The sequence below is a fragment of the Zonotrichia albicollis genome, chromosome 4 (assembly GCF_047830755.1).
Source record: "Zonotrichia albicollis isolate bZonAlb1 chromosome 4, bZonAlb1.hap1, whole genome shotgun sequence".
Lineage (NCBI taxonomy): Eukaryota > Metazoa > Chordata > Aves > Passeriformes > Passerellidae > Zonotrichia > Zonotrichia albicollis.
The window spans coordinates 45831633-45852640 of record NC_133822.1 but is presented as its reverse complement, the minus strand read 5'-3'; the positions used below and the strand labels follow the sequence as shown (position 1 = coordinate 45852640).

General features: G+C 36.6%; 1 protein-coding gene across 6 annotated transcripts in view; it reads left to right on the top strand.

The window, feature by feature from the left end:
- The window catches only part of SYT1 (synaptotagmin 1), a 336909-nt gene that overhangs the window by 96563 nt on the left and 219338 nt on the right, over positions 1-21008 (top strand). For 2 of the 6 annotated variants that reach the window (XM_074539683.1, XM_074539684.1), the window contains exon 3: positions 12865-12969. The exons of the other annotated variants lie outside the window; for them this stretch is intronic. The gene's annotated coding sequence lies outside the window, so the exon portion shown is untranslated. The remainder of the gene's footprint in view (positions 1-12864; positions 12970-21008) is intronic. 6 annotated transcript variants of the gene reach the window in all.

Sequence of the window (21008 nt, the reverse complement as noted above, 5' to 3'; positions counted from 1 at the left end):
CTAAATTCCTGAGCTAAGTTGTTTCTTCCTGCTCCCCAAATATCTTTCACATGTTCTCTTGCATTTTAATATGTTGTACTTTTTTTCATAGGCTAATATTAAGGCCCTAGAGAAGAACTTTTTCATTGGTCTTTTGAAATGTTCCTCAAGTTTGACTGAAATACATTCTATTAAAATTACCTTTTTGCTCCTTCCTTCTGGTGAAAGAAGTGGAAGTTCACCAAACCCATTCAGTATTCCGAGCCAAAATTTGTCTGCACTGTGGTTGCAGTCGTGTCCTAATAAATGCAAGCACTTTCAAGACTCCAATGAATGTCAGTTCTATATAGATTCCCATTTAGTGTCAAAGACACAATTTTTATCTGGTCTTGACCCAAAAAAAAAAGACTTGGCACAGGCAGAATGCTGTGGTTCAAGTGAAAGCCCAAGTATTAAAAATTATTAGTTTTCATTGTAGTTTTCTTTTAGCCTCATTCAGTTTCATTCAAGTATTTTGATTCATCCCGTTTTTGGAATTTGTTAGAATAATACCTTCAAGTTTACCCTAAAAATAAGATTTGATGCAAAACTTGTAGACATCTTGGAAGCAAAATTTTGAATTTTCTGTTTTCTTAGAGTTTCACAATATATATTCAAAATGTTTATTAAACTATTTTGGGTATCCATAGCAAAAATGGGGTATTCTGGAGCTCTAACTTAATGAAATTTCCATTTTTCATTTTCAATTCTTTTTCTTTTGATTTTGCCAGAAATTTCCATGGTGTTAGACTTCTTTCTAAGAGCTTTTGTGGTAGGTTTTTGTGATGTGAAACATTCAACAGAAGAGCTGCATAGGGATGCACTGAGACTGCCCAGGAGCTGCTGAAACAGTTTAGTCCAGTGAATTCTCCATGGTTTCTTTCTGCTTAGTGTCCACTCCATGACTTCAGTAAAATTGTGCTTTTCTTTTCTGCTCCTCATTCAGGTGGACACAGAATTCCACCCAAATTCATCACAGGTGGAATACCAGCCTTTATCTCTCAGCTGTGTCAACTACAGCTCAAGTAGCAGTTCAGATGTATAGGAAAAGATCCACTGCAGCTTTTGAACTGCTCAAACTTAAAACTCTGCTTGTGATACATACATATCTTCCAGCTTTAAAAAAAAGAGAATGGCTTTTTATGAACTGCTTTTACCATGCAAACTCATTCTCCAAAACATTCATTTTCTTGATTGTGGGTGTGAAATTCTGATACCATATTAATAATTTAGTGTGACAGATGGATTAACTAGAGGGCAAAACTTTTCTAGGGGATTAACTAGGGGTACAATATTTCTAAACTTTCAGCTGCTTGACTTTGTAGCAATGACAAAGCCATTGCTGAAAATTTGTTTAACCTTTAATTTGTTTAATGTGAGTCTGTAAGCGATTTTGCATGTTGACTGAGTAATCTACATATTAGTCTAAGAGCTTCCTATTATTTTTACTGATCTGCAAAATCTAGTCTCCTTAAGGTAACTGATAAATAACTTAAATCGAATGAGTGGCTAATTTAAGTCCAGTTGTTCATTAGATGGATAAGTAGAAGACTTACTGGAGCCTGCAGTAACAGTTTATCAGCATAAACATTGTAAATCAAAGCATGTTACCAGTGTCTGACAGAAGCCCTGCGTCTGCATAAACAACCTGCTGAATACTTACAGAACACTGTAGTGCTGTCTCCAAGCCTACCTCAAACAAAATACCTTTCCTTAAGCAACTTTTTCCTTGCAGTGCTGCAGACACAGAATGCTATAAAGAAGACAGACAGATTGGCTCTCTTTATTTGTATAAATATTTTTTCTTTTTCTGTAGCTCATTTTACTGGTAACTTTTCTACACTGGCATAGATAAAATAGTGTTTTCTACCAATAACCTTAAAATTGCTTTAGGATTCCACACTTCACTTTGTAGTGACACTTGCACTCTGAGCTGCTGCAAAACGACATTTTGGGAAACGAATCCCATGTCAGTTTGCATGGCAAGGGAGTAAATAGTACATTCATAGCTCATCTGGAATCTGACAGTTGAAAACTAAAACAAATTACTTCGAAGGTCAACTCTCTTCTTCATTGACCTTGATAATACTAATGTTTGTACCCTGGAATGTAAATGAAGCGCATTTCCAAAGTCCTTCTCCATCAAAATAAATTAACAGCTTTTTAATTCACCTATTTACAAACTCTGGTTATTTTCAAACATGTAATTTTAATCTACCTAAATCAATTTAACCAGGGACAAGGCTAGGATGTGACTCATTTGCTTTATGCCAGTGGGTAGCATTGCGCTGCTAAAGGAAGACATTCTGACAGATTTGTGTGCCAGAGAACCTTCCTGGTCTTTCCAGTTGACAGAATTTCCACAGCAGCTAATGTCCAAGCGTGGGACCCAGTGTGTGAAAAAAGATCCCATTTTTGGGAGATGTAGACATTTTTCATACTTAAAACTGCTGGGACAATTCCTTCCAATAATTCTTCCTTTAATAGCAAGAGATTCTTTATTTCTGCTGTAGTGCTGCTTTATAACAATAAGAGTAACCCAAATTATGAAATGTAGATAGTTGTAGAAATAAAAAAGTGGCAAGATAAAAGACCTGTTCTTTGATTGCCAGTACAATAAGAAACAGTTACATGAAGTCAGTACAGAATCAAACTATGATACCTGTTCTCACTGCTTGTCTCTACAGAGAGCAAGTTGAAAGGGATTAAGTAATACTGAGATGGAATGCTGTCAGCAGTTCTTAAAAAGAGATTTAGACTTCAATTAGGAAAACTGTTCTTGTCTTTACCTTGTTCTGTTCCATCTTTCATGGCAGTGAGCTGGAATTCTGGCCTGAAAAAAATGTTAAAATTTTTATGTTTGGCATCATAATTCAAGCTTTCCTTTTGTACACTAAGTATATAAATAACAGCAAAATACTGTCCAGGGCTGAACTGTAACTTCACTAAAAAATGCCAAAATTCCAAGAAAAAGTTTGCTTTCATTTTTTTGGAACACAGCATTGACAAACTTGGAGATTATGTGTTATGAGATTTGCATTCTTATCTGGAGTCCAACTCCTGGCCCTGCACAGGATACCCCAGGAATCACACCGTGTCCTTTTCTTAAGCAAATTTTTGAGAAAGATTACTATAAACCTCCTATAGGGAAAGCATGAATGAATATAAATGCGAGTGCTATTGAACTCAAGCAAAGAAAATAGAGTGATGCTTCAGGATGGCTTGAGACCCATGAATATGAGCTGTGCTTGATTTTAAGACATGATATTATGATCCCACCATGGCTTTCAGTAAAAAACTGGTTAATATGCAGCCTGCTTTGGGTTATTCATTTCTCATTTTGAAGGTCCAGCGAAAAACAGGTACATATCTTGGTGGGTTTGACTTGGTTTCCTACCACATGCTGTGTGTCATGGAAAAGATAGAAATGTTTGTGTTGTCATTATTACACAGGATCAGAATAATGAGAACATCAACTCTAACTAGGGAACTATGTTCTCAGACTGAAAAATGCATTACCCTGTCAGTTCTGCCTCTCACGTATTCTTGTAGTATTCCCTACAGCCTGTTGGCCTGCTGTAGTCATGCAAAATTGCAGGTTGTTTATAATCTTTGTTTCCAAGATAGGTAGTAGTTACATGGAGCTACCAACTTCAGTCTCAAAGTGCCATGTCTGCTAAAGAAATTTCATACTTTCAGGTAGCTGTGTCATTAGGGTGATAAAAAACTTGTTATCCATGCTAAAAGCTATTTGATTAAAAAAAAAAAAGCAACCAACCAACCTACCAACAAACCAACAACACAAAAAACAACCCTGTTTTAATATATAGCCTCTTTTTTCCAAAAGGATTTTCAAAAGGTCTAGTGCTTCTATGTTCTTTTCCATGTTCAAATATAAACCAGCATTTCTCTTTCTGTTGCAGAAAGGTGCTTAATATTCTGAAATCAGCCATTTTAAAACTATTTCTACCGAACCTGAGAAATTCGAAATCACTTGTCATCACTGTGCTTACTGCATGAATAACTGAAGCACTTGCAGGGATAATAATAAGTATGAATTGCAAACACTTCTGGCTTTGAAGGTTGATGCCACTGACAAGAAGTCTCTCATGTATGACCTGAGAAGCATCCACACTTTTACAGTGCAGTAGCCAAGATGTATATTCAGTAGTACAGTCATGGGAAAAAGGTACTGGGAATACAGAAATTGCGTCATTCTTGCTTAGTGTTTGAAGACAGTTAGTCAGAAAACCAGAAGAGAACAGGAGGTCAAGGAGCAAGGAGAATTAAGCTGAAGGAAGTAATTGGGGGAGGAGTTTGGAACTGGACAGAAGAGTCAAAAAGAACTGCATTTTTTAGCATTTTCAGGGGATGAAAGTTAGACACAAAGTGTTATGGAATAGATAAAGGAAAAGAGTTTAAGATCTGACTTAGGACCAGGAGGAGGAAGGCAAATAGAAGAAGAAAAGTGAAGATTGGAAGGAGATAGAAAAGACCCAAAGGGAAGCATAAAAGCTGTTGACCTGTTTGAAGAAGTTGCTATATCACATGTCAGGAGAAGAGATGGAGATGAAGAGAACACCAAATAAAAGTAGAAGGTGTGATATTCATTAGGCCCAGAAAATAATGGTTTCTTAGCCAGGACAGGAACTGAGCTGAAAGAGGACAGAACAGATTCGTAGTGAAAGAAATTGATTTGGTTCCAGCTTTGCACCCAAGGGCATTCAGATTGAACAGAAATAGGAAATGGAATTTGGAGGTTATAGGTCAGAAGAAGAATGGAGGAGGAGGAGGAATTGAAAAATATATGTTCATTGAGCTGAAAATTGGTGTGTATTGTTTTAAAAGGAATCTCATATTTCATTAAATTCATCAGCTTCATCCTGACCTTCAAAACATAAATCTTCTGTTAAAACTTACCTAGCAGAGAACTAGCAGGCAGATTTGCTTTTTGGAGAGTATAAGATGTCTTTTCAGTCCCTGAGCAGTGTTGTCAGCGCTATAAATACATCTATTTAAAAAGCATTCATTTTCAAATAATAAAATCAAGATAGAAACAGCTTTCAAAAATCCACTAAATTTACTAAATAAAAACAAAATAATATTTTTTTCTATGTCAGTGCTTACAAAGTTCTATTTCTTGAAAGTTAAGGAAATTGATAGCTAAAAGAGAGCATAAATCTTTCCTTTTTTTTTTTTTTGTCATGATACAGTATAATGTGCAAGGCTAAGGAGCCAAACTAAATGGAAGTTTGAGCAATTAATAGCAGTGAGAAGGATGATTATTATCTGATTCAATATATTCTTGCTATAACAGTGACTAAGATTCACCATTATTGACCAGCCTTGCTTGTACAAGGGGAATATACACCCCCAAACCAAAAAGACAGTTCTTCTTTCAATAACTTTTCAGGTTAAAGATTAAAAAAGTTAAAGATTAAAGTGAAAGGCACTCCTCAGTCTACTACAGTAGGTAGCTATAGACAATGAAAACAGGCTAGATTGTCTAAAATTATGCCTGCTTTCAAGCCACAGTAAGTTTTATAAAATTTCCAGTTAAAAATATTCTCATGATATTGGTGTCAGTATTACAAATGTACTTTTGTGGTATAGGAAATGGCATGCTGAATGAATGGCACAAAGGAGCCATTTTATATTTAATACATAATTTTCCTAATAGATGTTCTATCTGTCAATGCAGTATTTTTAAATCATTAAAGATTGTTTTTTTTCCCTAGTATCATTTTGCACAACTCACCAAAAGACCTCATTCAATATCAAAATTACTTACTTGAAGTGTTTTCAGGTGTATGGATATTTAGTTTTCATTACAGAATGTCTTTTTTTACTTAAAAGGGAATGAGAAATTGCTGGATAGCAGAACCAGCCTAACCTTTTTCCCTAAAAAACCTGATTTTCCAAATCTGATCTTGCTAAGGTTGAAATGTGTTTTCATGGATTTTGATACTCTCATTCCCTTCCTTTGCACAGGGTTGGTTTCTTTCACATTTGGAATCTCTTCTTCTATCTTTAATTTTACAATAAACATGAAAATTATTTTCATCTCTTCCACAAATCACCAAGACAACCATAAAGTGGTAGCATTTGAGTGATGAAAGGTATTTAATGGCAGTGAAGTTTTATAGAGTTCTTTAAATTTGGCTACTAGAGTTTGTCCATACATAAAGAAAGGATTGACAGATCCTCTCATTTTCTTGATGATTCAAATTTAAGTGTACGAAGCTATTAGATACATCTTATATAAGAATATTTAGCATAGATAAGAAGACTCAAAGTAAGTGTTATACCAGTATTATTTATTTGTCTTTTATAACTTGTGTTCTTTCCTATAAATACATCAGATACCTTTTTGGTACTAATGTGAATTTCAATGATAAAGAACTATCAATAGTTCTCAAAAAAAGTAATATCTCATGGATAGGGATAATTTGGAGGTAAAGGACCAATCAGGGCAATTGAGGATATTGGAATATTCTCTGAAATTTTGTTTTATTTTTAAAAAAACCCCTGAATTTAATTATGATTGGCTTGAGAAAGCAAAAGATAAAGACTTTTCAAGAAAAGCCCAAATTGTTTTTTATTTCAAAAGATAATAATTTTTATTTTGAAAGACCAAGATTAATTGCTCTAGGACATTTTAAAATTTAAATTTTGGCAACATATGATTATTTTTAGTTTCGGAGTTAAATGCTAGTGAAGGTGAGTGTCGTCTTACAATTTTAACTTTTTGAAGAGAGAGAAAAAAATTCTCTAAAATAATCTAAAATTACTTCTTTATATCTATAAAATCATTAGACAACAAATGGATTAGACATTTTGTTCAATTAGAGATATCAAGGCGTGTAGCCAGAAGTTAAGAATGAAACTGTTGTGGTTAGCATAAAAGGTACCACAACCAATACCGACCAAGTGAACAACAGGTTGTTAAGGTCTGTATGGAAGATGCAGGAGGTGGTCCAGCCTCTCTTGCATGCTGGAATTGTAGGGATTTGAGCATTTGTTTGTTTAACTTTTACTACCATACTGAGGGTGGGAATAATTTCAAGATGATGAGACAACAACATGCCAAAATTAGTGTGTTTTTCTTGTGTTATATCTATGTCAGATAGTGTAAGAAAATAGTAGTTGAGACAGATTGCCTATCTCAGGGCATGCTTTGTCCACAAACAGAATTAAATTAAAATGCAACCATCAAAACACAAAACTGTAAGCATCCCTGCGTAAAACAACAAAGCTAATTAAAATCCTGTATTTTTGTGGTTGATTTATTGTCAGAAACCATCTGGGCCTTTTCCACCAAATTTTACCATTGTGTCTCTCTTCTAGCTTGACTGGGAGTACTGTTCATTGATTCAGTTACACAAACATATGTTTGAGTACAGAAGTAGTCTCAAAGGTTTCCTGACTACTAAAAGTAGTTGTCTGTGTGCTTAAACACCTTGCTGAGTGTCTTTACCTCTTCACAAGCTATTGCTATTATTTAAGAAATTCAGCATCTTACAGGAAAATCCTTCTGATCATGTTAAACAGGGTATAAACATGAAGTGAATAGATATTTGTTGATCTGGGGGGAAGCATAAATGTTTAGAGCTGAGTAGTGATTGAAGTTAACTTGCCATACATAAATCTAATAAACCAAACATTTCATGTTCTAGCTCCTTATAAATGAGGAGGAGTATTATGTAGGGAAGGGAACAAAGAGAGCCACTGTGAGGCATGAAGGATGCTTTGGAATGCATTGTTATGGCATATGAAAACTGCACAGACTGGCTTTCCTGACTCATTATATAAAATGGTGAAGCGATCTGGTTGCTCCATTTTCCAGTTAAAACAGTATAAAAACTCACAAAAGCTCCATGATTACTGTACAAGGGCAAAGCTAATACAATCAGCTCTGTTTTCCCTTCCATCCCACATATGGTGGAAAAAGTTAAAAAGTCCTGCCCCAACATACTAGGCTCTGGGTATTTTCAGCTAACAAATTATTTTATTGTTGCAAAGCCTAAAGATATTTGGATGTTCTTGAGCTCTCCTACAGCTTTCCAGTGGCTTAGAGATTCAGGTGCCTTTTGACTCGTTGTGTGAAAAAATTCAGGTGTTCTGCAACTTGTTGTCTTGGCAGAATATTCAGGGCCATTCCAGCCTAGAGTTTTTTCCAGGGTTATCTGTGTTTACTGAGGGCTGAAGTTGGTGCCTAGGGTGATATTTTCCATGCACTGGGGAAATTAATTTCCTTGTTGTCATACAGTTTCTCGATAAGTATTGGAAGTCCTGGGACTTTCTCATTTCGTTCTTTGTCATTTCAAACAGTATTGATGTCTTAGGCTTGGTTATGAAGGAAATTGTAAAACTACACATAATCAGCAAAGCCACATTGGTTTTGCTTTAAAGAAGGTAGGCTGAACTAAGCAGGAATATGAATTACATGGTCCCAACAACAAAAAAACAAAACAAAAAGAAAAAAAAACAAACAAAAGAAAACAAACAAACAAAAAAAAAAGAAAACCAAAACCAACAAATCCGATCATCTACTTTTTGTAGTAATCCTACCACTGTAGTTCTCAGAAGTTTTTTTCCATGCTCTACCAAAAATTTCAGGCCAGAAATTTCAGTCTTCAGTCAGCATTGAGGAGCTCTTGGCCCAGCCAAACCTGACTCTGTTTTGTCTTGCCTTTTTATGTTCAGGTGGTACATGGCCTTTGCCACCCTTGCAGCTGTCTTCGTGCAGAAGGGTGTGCTGTGAGGTTGAGTAGATCTAACTCATGTTTCTCTGCATAGTGTTGTCTCCAAAGATACTTTTGATGCCTAGTCAGTAACTGACAGCTGATAATTTATTTGGCTTCCGGCTCCTATGAAATGAGTTACCCTTTTCATTCTGAGTGGAAAAGAAAAGGGAGATATCATCTGTACTATGTAAAATCAGAAGACTCAGACACCAAGTTTTTTACTGGTGTTTGGAAGACTAGTGTAAGTAAAGTGCTGTGTTTAATAAACAGGCCTATGGTACAGAATATGCCAAATCAATATATTTAGCAGGCTTGCAAAAGAGATGTTTGTGTACTGCTGCAGCATGGCCTTTTGCCTCCTACCAAAGTAATTATCACTATCAATTACAGTATCTTTCAATATCTATTTTAGTTACTTTTTTAAGACTTCAGAAGGCACCTGGACATAATAAAAGCATAGTATCCTGTTAAAGAATATCTCTAACTCAGTCTCTGTGTGCTGTATCCAGGCTGGAATGCACCATCTTCCTTTGCTATTCTTGTGCCATAAATTCTGTGGTGTTTGTTGTTATTTCAGAATGGTACACTAATCTAACTGAAGGTATTTTGAACATCCTGGGTGTCAAAGGCCTCCCTGCTTTTGCACAGAATGTTATAAATCTCTTTACTGCTACCAGGGAGGCATCTAAATTGGGCTCATCTTACATCTCCCCTGTGTAATTCAAGACTCTGTAGCCCATTATCTTAGATATGGATGATCTGTTATTAGTGATCCTTTGATAATATATATTTTTTCATGTAATATCTCATGGCATCGTATTTTAAATGCGATACATTTTTATATATTCAGGGATTAAAATAATTACATTTATAATGTGTTTATTCAGTTTTATGCTCATGCTGCTATAACTGCACCTTGTTCTCCAAAGTAAATATTTCTGTCTCAACCTTTTAAACAGATAGAGAATATAATTCATGACTGACATAAACATGGGTATTAACTTAATCCAGTTAGTTATTGGTTGGTGTGCTATAGTTTGTAAACAAAAATTCTCAAGTAAATACAGAACATCTATATGCAATAGAGTTGGACCTTGATTTTTGGGGAAGCTGGGTAAATAAAGAGGGAATATATGTGTGAGTGGATACAGCTTGACAAAGGCAGGCATGCCTACAAATACAGATAAGTGCTTATACATAAGGTACTGTGATTTCATTTAGGGCTACAAGAAATTCCTTATATTGATATTTTAAATTATGTAACACAGTGAGTGCAACAAGAGAAAAAAAAGCAAAAAGAAATTCATTGTGAAGGGGAAACATGGAACAGTGAAGAATATAGAATTGTTGCTGAATTTACTTTATTACATTTAAACAATCCAGAAAATACTTAACAGTCTTGCAGTCCTTTGGTCCTTCATCTTTGTTTAAACTGCTCCATTTAAGAGCATATTTCAGTTTTGGCTGAGTAATTCCTATGCTGGTGAAAAGATAATACTTTGGGATTTAGTAGGATAAATGTAGTGTTATTAGCAGTGGCAACTGAACCACGTTAAATGTATTATGAGACATGTTGTTTCTTTGTAATACCACCTTGCCCAGAGAGTCAGATGTGATGAGCCATTTACACATGAACAGTAAGAGGCACTTGTGGCTTCAAAGACTTTTTAAAACAAAATGGTGAAGGATATTTAGAGAGTGGTAATTTTTTTCTGTTTATAATGCCTTAGAAAAACAATCTTAAGGTGTTAGGGCCGAAGGAAAACTTCAGCTACCCTGCAATATAAATCTGGAAATTAAGCAAAGTTCCAGAAGTGCAAACATTCAGTCCCCATGGCACGTGGTTTAGTAATGCAAAGGTAAGATTTTTAAAAACACTCAGGGTTGTCTTGATTCTCTCCTACTGCAGTTTACATTTTTATAGATGTAAGTTAAGGCCCAGTCCCTGTAGGCTGATCCATTTAAGTGCTGCAGGAAACTTAAATTTGGCAGCTTTCCTGCAAAATCCTGCACTCTTGAATCCTGCAAGGTCCTTCATGAGTTCTATATTAGTGTATCTGCCTTATTAGTAGAGAAACTCAACAGTGACACAAACATGGTACCAGAGCAAGTCAGAGACCAATCCAGGATTACATCTCTAGAGTTCTTGAATTCTAACACTGTATTAGCTCCACTATTTCCATTTACCTCCACAATAACAGCATGGTGGGGTAAGGTGGAAAGAAGAAAAGAAGTACTTAGTTCAAGGAATCCTCAGCTCAGCTAATGTAAGATGATTTCAGCTACCTACTTTATTATGCTTTTCCTGGTCCAGGAATAGCTGGACTTTACTATTTCCCTTAAAATATTTTAGAGCAAAACAAGGGGGTTTTGGTATCCAGGCACTGCTTTCTTTCCCTGTTCTGTCTTGTTCTGCTTGTTTACAGTGCTGGTCATGTGCCAAATACTGTCAAGTCTTCAACCTTTCAGATACTTCCCACTTTCTTCAGCTGGTTTTTTTTTTTTTTTGGTTTTTTTTTAACAGTATCAGTCTGCCTGCTGCATTTCTCCAAAATCTACCTCTTAAGACTCCTCTTTGCTTTTCATAACATGTTCAGTGATCTCTTCCAATGATTTATGATTCATATTTGCAAAGCTATAAATGAAATCAGATGTATTTTTCAACAAGTTAAGATAAGGGTACTATCTTTAATGGGCATGGAAGATGGCAGCTGACACACCAAAAATCACATTGGTCTGTTTCTGTTGTTCTGTCTCATTGCAAACTCACATTTTTGAGAGAGCGCTGGACAAATTGCAAGACAAGCAGATCTGGATTTTTTGTGAAGCAAGAATTGCTTTGCAGTTATGGTAATTTAATATCTCAGCTTCTTTTTTCACTATTTCTTGTGAGTGTGGCAAGATTCAGAATAAAAGTACTTCAAGACAGTTTCTTACTGTATGCTCAAAGGAACTATTTAGGTGCGAAGAATGGCAACTATCAGCTCTGTTAGATGCTCATTTTAGTTTAAGGAGAAGGTGGAGAAGAAGAGAAGGCATATGAGGAATGAACAAATGAAACCAGGGCCAGAGGAGGAGATACTTGATTTCTTTGTTATTTTCTCCTTTCTCCTACTCTTACTGTTTTCTAATCTCCTGAATTTTCTGATATATGAACAGAGAACTTTCAGAAGGAAAATAGTTGACAGAGACAGGTGTTGGATTTATTGATGTGCCTGAATGAATCCATGATGTTCCTGTTTTAAGCTGTCATGTTGTTCTTTTCATAAAGCAGCATTTCACATTGCATCCTGAAATCTCAATGTATCATAGAACTTTGCTGAAGACTGACACTGCTGTGAATTGTGTTACTGTATTTTAGGAGAATCAATTTTGCCGAATAGCCCTTGCTTCAGTTATTCTTGAGACAGGACTATAACCTTATGGGCAAAATGCTGATTTTTGTCAAAAGGAAAATACATTGACAGTCAGCTTTGCCTGAGTATGCTGAATTTGCTGAATTTGCATATTTTATGTCAGTGCAAAGCATAGATTAGAAAATTGTCTGCATACTTCATAAGTGATAGTAGAAATTGATTAAAGCAATTGATTCTACCCTGTGCAACGAGGTACTTATGGTCATTACAATAATGCCAAAAAGTACCTGTCAGGTTCAGAAAGGGCATCTGCTGATTTGTTGACAGGCAATTTCAAGTTCTCTTTTTACAGAAACTCCTATTAAGGGTTTCCTTGAATGAGATGATTTTTAACAGATACTTCCTTTTTGCCAGATGCTGAAATGAAATTTTAGATACATCATGTGGTGTTTTCTTGATTTGTTTAAAATCCATGCTGAGAAATGCTGTAACAATCATTCTGTGTAACAGTGTCTATTATGCTGTCCCTTCCTATCTGTGAATGCAGGTATGCTCTCATCTGGCTGCTTATCAAAGCTGCACTTATATTCTCCTTCCTGCCCACAGTATTCCCTTATATCTGCTTTGTTTGAGAAGTAGCAATATTGCAATGTGTTCAGTGGCACCTGCTAGATTCTGCATTGGATTATTCAGCAGAGAACTTCAGCCTGTCAGTGTTAACTGCCTTTCCTCTTTTGGGACAGGTGGCTAGTGTGACTATAGAATTGAGGGTGGAACTGCAGGAACTGGACAAGGGGACTGGAAGTCCATAATCTAACTGCAGTGTTGCTTTCCTGAGTTAGTCCAGGGTAAGTTTGCCTTCTCTAGGCCCCTCCTTAAAACTCTTATACAGCCTATTTTAAGATTGTATTCAGTATTAGGTGTTCAGTGGCCAGGCTTCCTTTGTCAGAAAAATAGATGAGGCACATTTTGGATAATGATGTTTTGTGTTGAGGTGGAGTATGTCCCTGCCTCAAGATGATTCAGACATTTGTTATGTTTTCTAACTTTCTGCTTCTGCTTCTTCTGGGCCACGGGTAGTACAGATTGCTTTTGTTTCGTAGACTTAGCTAATGTGTTTGCAAATTGCAATGAAAGAATCTCAGAAAATTACGCTATACATCAGTTGAGACAGAACAAATGTTTTTTTCCTTCAGACTGCTCCAGTGTGCTATTTGAGTGCAAATCAGTAGTTTTTATGAAGTGGCTGAAGTTTGGTCCAAATAAGCTGTATTTCAGAGAATCTAATAATCAAAAAATTAAGCAGGTTTTGTCAAGATGGGTAGGAAGATTAAATTAAAGGGTGGTTTATGTTAACGTTTGGCTCTACAAAAAGGGAGAAATATTGCTATGTGGAATACTTAGCTTCATTAGCAAAAGTAGCCCAATTAAAATATTTGCCCATATGGTTTTTTTAAGGATTTCAAATAGACCTTGTTTTGAATTTTCCTTGATTTAGAGATGCTAACATTAAATGTGACACGTGAGATGGTAATTACAAGGTAATTATTTGATTTTCACTAAATAGACATTTCCATTAGATTCCTTCTGGCAATGTCTAGCTGAGGAAGTTGATTTTATAGGCAAATACAATATCACGAAGTCTTTTCTTTTCTCAAATACGTAAGGAACAATAATGATAACTACCTCTTTTAATGTTCCTAGCCATCTGCACATCAACACTGCACTGTCTGATGTGCTGCTTTTTGATTAGGCTATCAGATTTGCTGAATGTGGACTTGATGCTTCCTTTTTTTACTGTTATGAAGACTTGCAAAAGCACCACTTGTCTTTTATCCTCCTTTTTGTTTATAATATCTTTGCATGTAATCTGCCAGGATTGGCAGTTAAGCTCTTCTGTTGCAGCTCAGAGTGACACCTGTGATTAAAAGGCCTGCTTCAATTCCCCAGTCTCTAGGTTTCTGCTTGTAGTTTCAAGATGAAAAAAGTCACGATGCTTCAGTTCATCTTTAGTATTGCAAAATCAGGCACGTGCACATAATGTGCAAAGAAAAGCTTTAAGATACGGAAATTGTATCTCTAGAGGATGTTATGTAATAATGAATTCAGACCCAAATACCAGCAGCTATAGGCTAGTTAAAACTTTCAGTCTGTTTCTGTAAGTGTGAAGATGAACTCCACTGTAGATACCAGCCCAACCCTGTTAGTTGACCAGGGATGGAAGCCAAGGTGGCCAGGTAGGATGTTACTGTGTGCCTCTAACTATAGAAAGCAGCCTGGCTTAGACACACTACCCTGGGGTACCTGTGTTTGGGTAAGAGCTCCAATGGCCAAATTCTCTCTCTAACACAGGCAGCCAGGCTGGCAGCCATTTATCTCAGGGACATGAGACATTCCTACTGAAATGTGCAGTTGCTGCTGAGTTGACTTTGCAGCTTCTGAGAATTGAGGTAGCACTTGCAGCTGCGGCTGCTTACATGCCCACCTCGTACTTTCCACAGGCTGTTGTTACATGTCACTCCGTGTTCACTCTTGTCACTTAGGTTACACGTTTCTTCAGCAAGTTGTAACCTGACAAGAAACTCCAGTTTGTGTTGCTCTTGGCATTCACCTGTTTTATACACGTGCAGTGCATTTGTCTGCTATTCTTTTGTTTGGTTTCGTTTATTTGTTGGCCTCTGTGTCTAGGCAGAAGTTAAAATGCTGAAGAACCAGAAAGATCTACTGACTGGTCAGCCCATTACTTGTGTTTGAGGACCAGCAATACTGGTCAGTGCATCTCTTAGTGGTGCTACATACAGCTCCTTCCAGGAGACAGCCCTGTGTGCCACAATGACAGTCACTGGGAAATTAGTGTTCTGGACAGTACTAAATAAGAGACACAATTTTTAATGATTGCTCAACTTTGGGGTTTTCTTTACTGACTGTAAGGAGGTCTAATATTCTTACATGCTGAGGAAGATGGAGAACATGGTATAAGATGAATTTGTTTTTTCCAACAGACTTTGTGATGTTTATAAAACAGTCTCATAATGGTAATCCATTCTTGTCATAAATGTTTCAAAGACAAATACCACAGTTATTTTTTTTAACATAACTAATTTGGAGGCTGAAACATTTTATTTTTAACTAATTGCTCATAATTTTGTCATCCTAATCATCTATCCATAAGGTTATAAAGTATCTCCACCAATGTTAGTATAAATGTTTGCTTGCTCTTATGGTGTTACAATGAAGTTACTTTAATGCTAAACAGAGTGATTAGAAACATTTTTTGATGATGAAATATTATGTGCTGTAACTGAAAAGAAACATTTTAAATCTTCATGTATGCTTACTTTATTTAATGATCCTATTATTAGTGAAGTCTAGTGCCAGTGCAAGGGCTCAGTGCTGTCCAGTTTCATTATTAATTTTGAGTGTTTCATTCTTTGCTCCTGTTGACCACAGAAAGGTACAAAATATAATCTCTTCTTGTAAACAAAAAGCAAAAAAAAAACTTCATTTAAATTGGTGTGTTTTCATTCTCTTAGTTTTTTCATACTGCTAGTAGTTTGAAGTGTAGCTCAATGAAAAGGAGAAGCCAACTGTGATTGTGAGATTACTGAAATTGCACATGAAGTTTAATAATAGCAGTCTTGGGATATGAAGCACCCAGATCGTTATAAAAAGGTGAAAGGGAGCAGAGAGCAGTTGCTGTGGAGCAAAAGGGCTTGTTGTATGGTGGATGCAGAACAACAACATTAAAATTAATGTGACAAATCAAGGGTACCAGCTTTGGAAAGTGATGTGCCTGTTTTTATGGGATTTGTTTTGCGGGTTACCAGAAATCTGAGCAGCATGTAGTCCATTACTTCTTGGACTAGTACAGGAGGGGGCAGGCAGTAACTTGGTTTTGTCTGTATTTAGACTTGGTAGACTTTCACATTCTTTGAAATAATTTCCATTAGAAGAAAACAGTGGCACGAATAAAACTTACTGTACAGAAAATGTGGGCTGCCATTATAGCAGTGGTGCATTATCATCCGTATACATTTCATGTACATATCCAGATGAGCTACAGAGTAAGTCTGCATAGAATTTTCTCTTTATTTAAAAAGTTACCTTTGAAGGAATACATTTAAAGGCCAAGAGATACTGAAGTTGTTGCCATAGTAGGCCTCTCTAGGGTAATATGGAAAGGGTATTGGAACATCTCACCCATAGATTATGTAGCTTAATTTTCTGAGGTGTTGACACTCACTATCAGATTTTATGGGTGAATTGCTTACCCATATTAGTACATTTTCATAAAGCAGAATTGAGTGATAAATAAATAAATAAATAAAACCTCTCATGCCAGAACAAAAAGATCAGCTGTGTTATGTAACATATAATCACTTTCTGCAGTGGATATTGCAGCAGGTTCTTTCATCCTGTGATAAAAGCAATTAGATTTTGAATCTCCAAACACTGGAATGCACCTCAGTGTGTGTCTACTAATGTAAAGATATGTTATCTTTCTAGGAAGGATTTAGGAGACTGATTAAAAACCTCCATTGTGCTTCTAAATAAGTCTTAGTCTATATCTGTAACAAGCAACCTAAATATGACATCTGAAACCAATTTTGCTAGGAACTATTTTCTTATAATTTCGTGTGATCCAAGATGCCTAGTCTAAATAGTGTTATGAAGCAACTTATGGAGAACTGTGTTTCTTTTTTTTTAACATGCCTCATAAATAATTGTAGTTTTATATCTTATTGTCTAGAAAAGCCTGAAAATATTTGGAATTAAATTTGATGGAATGCCATGTTACGAGTGCTGGTTGTTTCAGCTGAAGTCTTGAAAACTTTCACTTAAAAATGAAGCTTCACTCTGATGTATGAAATTTTTATGGCTTTTTATTGTTAATAAATGTTGGTATTCTCATGTATCCATATTTGAAATTGGAAAAAAATAAGTGCCATGTAAAGTTTGATTAATCTACTCTTGTCTAAGAAAATGGCTGAGACATACCCAGCAATCACAGAGCAAGAATGGCAAGCTGCACACTGGGAAGATTCCTTCCAGAGCAGCATGGCAGATGTAACATAGTGTTTGAGGTGTCCCTATGCAGTGTGGACACATGCAACTTATCTACTGTAATGGTCTGTTACATGCAAAGATCTCCTGGAAGTCTCTGCCACATTTGCTGTGCATCCATACTGCTGACACTTGTACCATCCCTTTTATAAAGCAGGACAACAGTAGCTTCACAGTGAGAGGAGTGTTAGTAGAAGAAGAGACATCTATTGTCCTGGATAGCTACTGGAGGGAGGAAATGCTGTTCTTGCCCCAGATTCTGATGCTCCTTTGGCCGCATAAGATTCTTAAAACATCTCAAGATGATTCAGATACCCATTTGTGACTGTATTGTCACTGACCATATCATCACCATTGATAGGTTTTCTTTCTTGAAAAGAGAATCTTTTGGTGCCTACTGATTCATATGATTGTTTATTGATCATGAGGTACTGAGGCTGACCGAGGTGTGGTTGTGTTAGGAGAGTGGATGGCTCTTGTAACATCAAGCCAAGTGTAACGATAAAGCAGAAGCTGGAAAAGGCTTTTGATGGGCAACAAGAGATCTGAACCCACCAGGACTGAGAGCCAAAGAGGGTAACAAGGCATGTTCTGGGCAGTACTGGTAGGAGAAAGAATCTGAGAATGTGAGAAGCATCATGCAACTGGGAGAGCAAGGCAGGGGCGTTTGAGGAGCAGCTGGCACTTACTGAGGGTTGGGGGCTGCTCTTGCCTGTGTGAGTTGTGTGTAACAGAAACAGCATTGTCTGATGGAGGTGTGTGGTAATAACAAGAGAAAGCTAGTCAGGAGTTGAAACACCTGGTTCTGCTAAGAACTTAAATTCTGAGAAAGTTACAGGGAAGGATCTTTCTACTTTAGGTGGCAGGTAGCTCAAAACAAGTGAGCAGAGGCTGAAAAACAGTTTTGTTGCTCGTATTGTAAAAGGGACTTCCAGAGAAATTCCACAGTGAGCTCAGTCCTTTGCTAAGTAGAGAAATCTGTGGAGCTGAAAACTAGTCACCTTTAAATATATGGATCACAGGGTGGGAATGGCCAGGCCACAGACTGAATGGACAGAGAAAAGCAGGGTGTAAATACTTTAGGTTTTGTCTCTAGTGTCCACTGTGGGGGGGATAGAATGTAAGAAGATAGTGTAGAAGGTAGTCTCACACCTGAGGAGTTGCAGCTGTACTAGTCACCAAAGATTAGGAACAGGCCTGAGCTTAATAGGCCACAGCTGTGTCCAATAAGAAGAAGAGTGCTACAAAAGAGTGGGTTAGCTGGTTGAAGAGAGAGCTGAAGTTTTTTAGCTGTACTGTGAAGAAGAAAGAGTGCTGTGAAGAGCTGCCATGAAAAATCACCAAGAAGGTATAGAACTTTTGCAGTAAGATGGCAAAAGTCCACAGTGATGCAGCACTTGCATTCTGGTAAACTGTATTCTGAAGCACTTAAACATCGTTTGTTGAGACCTAAAGGCGTGCAGTCTAGTTAATATCTGTAAACTTAAATGGCTGTTCAAATGACAGCTCTCCTAAATAGGTTGTCTGTCTTGGTGTATTGTGTTGAGTAAATGCTCATCTATATGAATGACAATGGGAGAGTTTCTCCTGCCCCACAGGAAGTGTATGGTACAACCACTATCTTCTTCACATTCTGTTGCTCTAAATTTCTCCCTTGTCTTAGGAAATTACTTGATGCCGTGGTTTTATCTCTTGCACTTTCTGTTTCAATAATTGTTTCCATTCTATCAGCAAAAGCATCCCTCCGTATTTGCCCATCTCCACAAATTTACCCCTGTCCTGGTTTTTCCTTCTAGTTTTGAGTGGACATTGGATCTGGTAACAAACTCTTACAGTCAGAAGTTTGCCATTTCCTGTCTATATACAGTGACCCCTAATGCCAGGCACATACCTGAGAATTGTTTGGGTTTAAAACAAGCTGGACTGTCACAGTCCAAAATTGAGAACTGATTTTTGTCTGAAAATCACTGTGTTAACCACATTCTGTATAAAGTCTGAGAGGCTTTCCAGTAGTGTTTGGCTTTCCTACCACTATTTGTTCCCTTAGCAGACTATTCAGGAAATTTGCAGTAACAATGCCAATAAGTACTTCCTCTCTTCTGATTTGCTCATTTGCTAGAGAAGTTTTTATTCTTGGTTTTGATTTACAAACTATCAAAGGCTGCAGAGCCTCCTTATATTCATTGTTCTGCAACTCAGTTGTTTATGCACAATAACCTCTACCATGAGATGTGCACCTCTTTAGCAAATAACATGTCTTTCTGTTTTTTACTTTTTAGTACTGTTCTCCATCATTGCCTGTAGGCAAGGAGGAAGGGTGGTGATGTGAGTGGAAAAAGTGCTGTCACCAAGTATACAGTAACTTAGAGCAGTGCTATTTTTGGGGGGAGGGGGGATGTGTGTGGAGGTATATTTAAAATTAGTTCCTGTTTTGTTATATTACAGGCCTGAATTCAGTCGGTAATGACCTCAATAGTGCCTGTTTTAATGTAATCCCTGCTTGCTGACTGCTGTTCCAAGAATAAAAATTTAAGCCAAAAGATTTAATGAAATCCTTTGGGATTAGTGCTCACTGGGCTGGGGAAATTGCATATCAACCATTTCTCTGTATTCTAGCCATACAGCTTGGTATTTGAATAGGAGGGTGTCCAAGAGAGACAACTCTTGAGTTCATCAATAATTTACATTTTTGTTAGTTACAAACCTGGTATTTGGGATTCTGTTGCCATAGCAATCCATCTGGGCCTGAACGGATAGTGTTTTAAGTGGTGGTTGTATAGAGATTCACAGTGTGTGCTTTAAATCCCTTCTGAAGTAATCCTCAGATCTGTTCTGTGACTTATTTGAGGTTTTGACAAAATCAATGTTACTCACAGTAAAAGTTGATGCTAAGCAAATTAAGCCCATAAAATAGTGGAATATACATATGATTAAGGACTGTAAAGTTCATAATGTATGACAATTTCTGTTTCAATATGTGAAACGATTAATAAATGCCCGCAACTGCATTTTTTTTCAAAATACATTTAATTTGTTGCACATTATGCAACTGGAAATTATCCAGACTCTGTACTGGTTATTAGCTAATTTAAACTTCATAATCGAATGCTAGCCTCATTTTTCCAGACATCAGTTCTGTGTTTTACAGGATGTCAGTCTATTCATAATGGACTCCTCCACTTTCAATTAATCTGGTTTTCTCTCATAAATAATTCTAAAGCAGAGAATAAAATTTGAAATACCCATTTTCACTTCTAAGACTATTAGGCTTGTGTTTTGAGGATGTGCTACTAAATTCATAGGCTAAACGCCAGCTGATTTTTGTTGGAGGTTTAGTTTATATTTTTTCATTTTGCCACACAAAATTTCAAGATAGTTTATTCCAAACCTCCCAGATATGCCACATAAGTGATGTCCTCAGGTCTGAAAGACAATCAATAAAGTAAACAAACCTGGGCTAAGTTTCAGCTCTGTCAAAACCAAAACCCTCCTGAAACTGATTTCTAGAGTTTTTATTCCTTCATGACAAAAATGTTGTCCAGTTGTGCTCTGGAACTGTCACTGAGCCATAATGATGATATATTAGCAGCTCTTTATTACTCCAGAGTACAGAGATTCAGTTTGCAAAATTATTCCTCAGTGTTTGAAAGAAGAGAGGGAAGAATAGTACTCAAATAACAGCCATATGCTCTACTAATGAGTGTTTAGCCCATAATCCTAAACAGGTAAAAATTCTTTCTTCATGGAGTTTGTAAAAGATCACATAGTTGTTCCTGGTTTTAAAAATAGTAATGGAATAAAGAAACTGCACATGGCCTAAGAT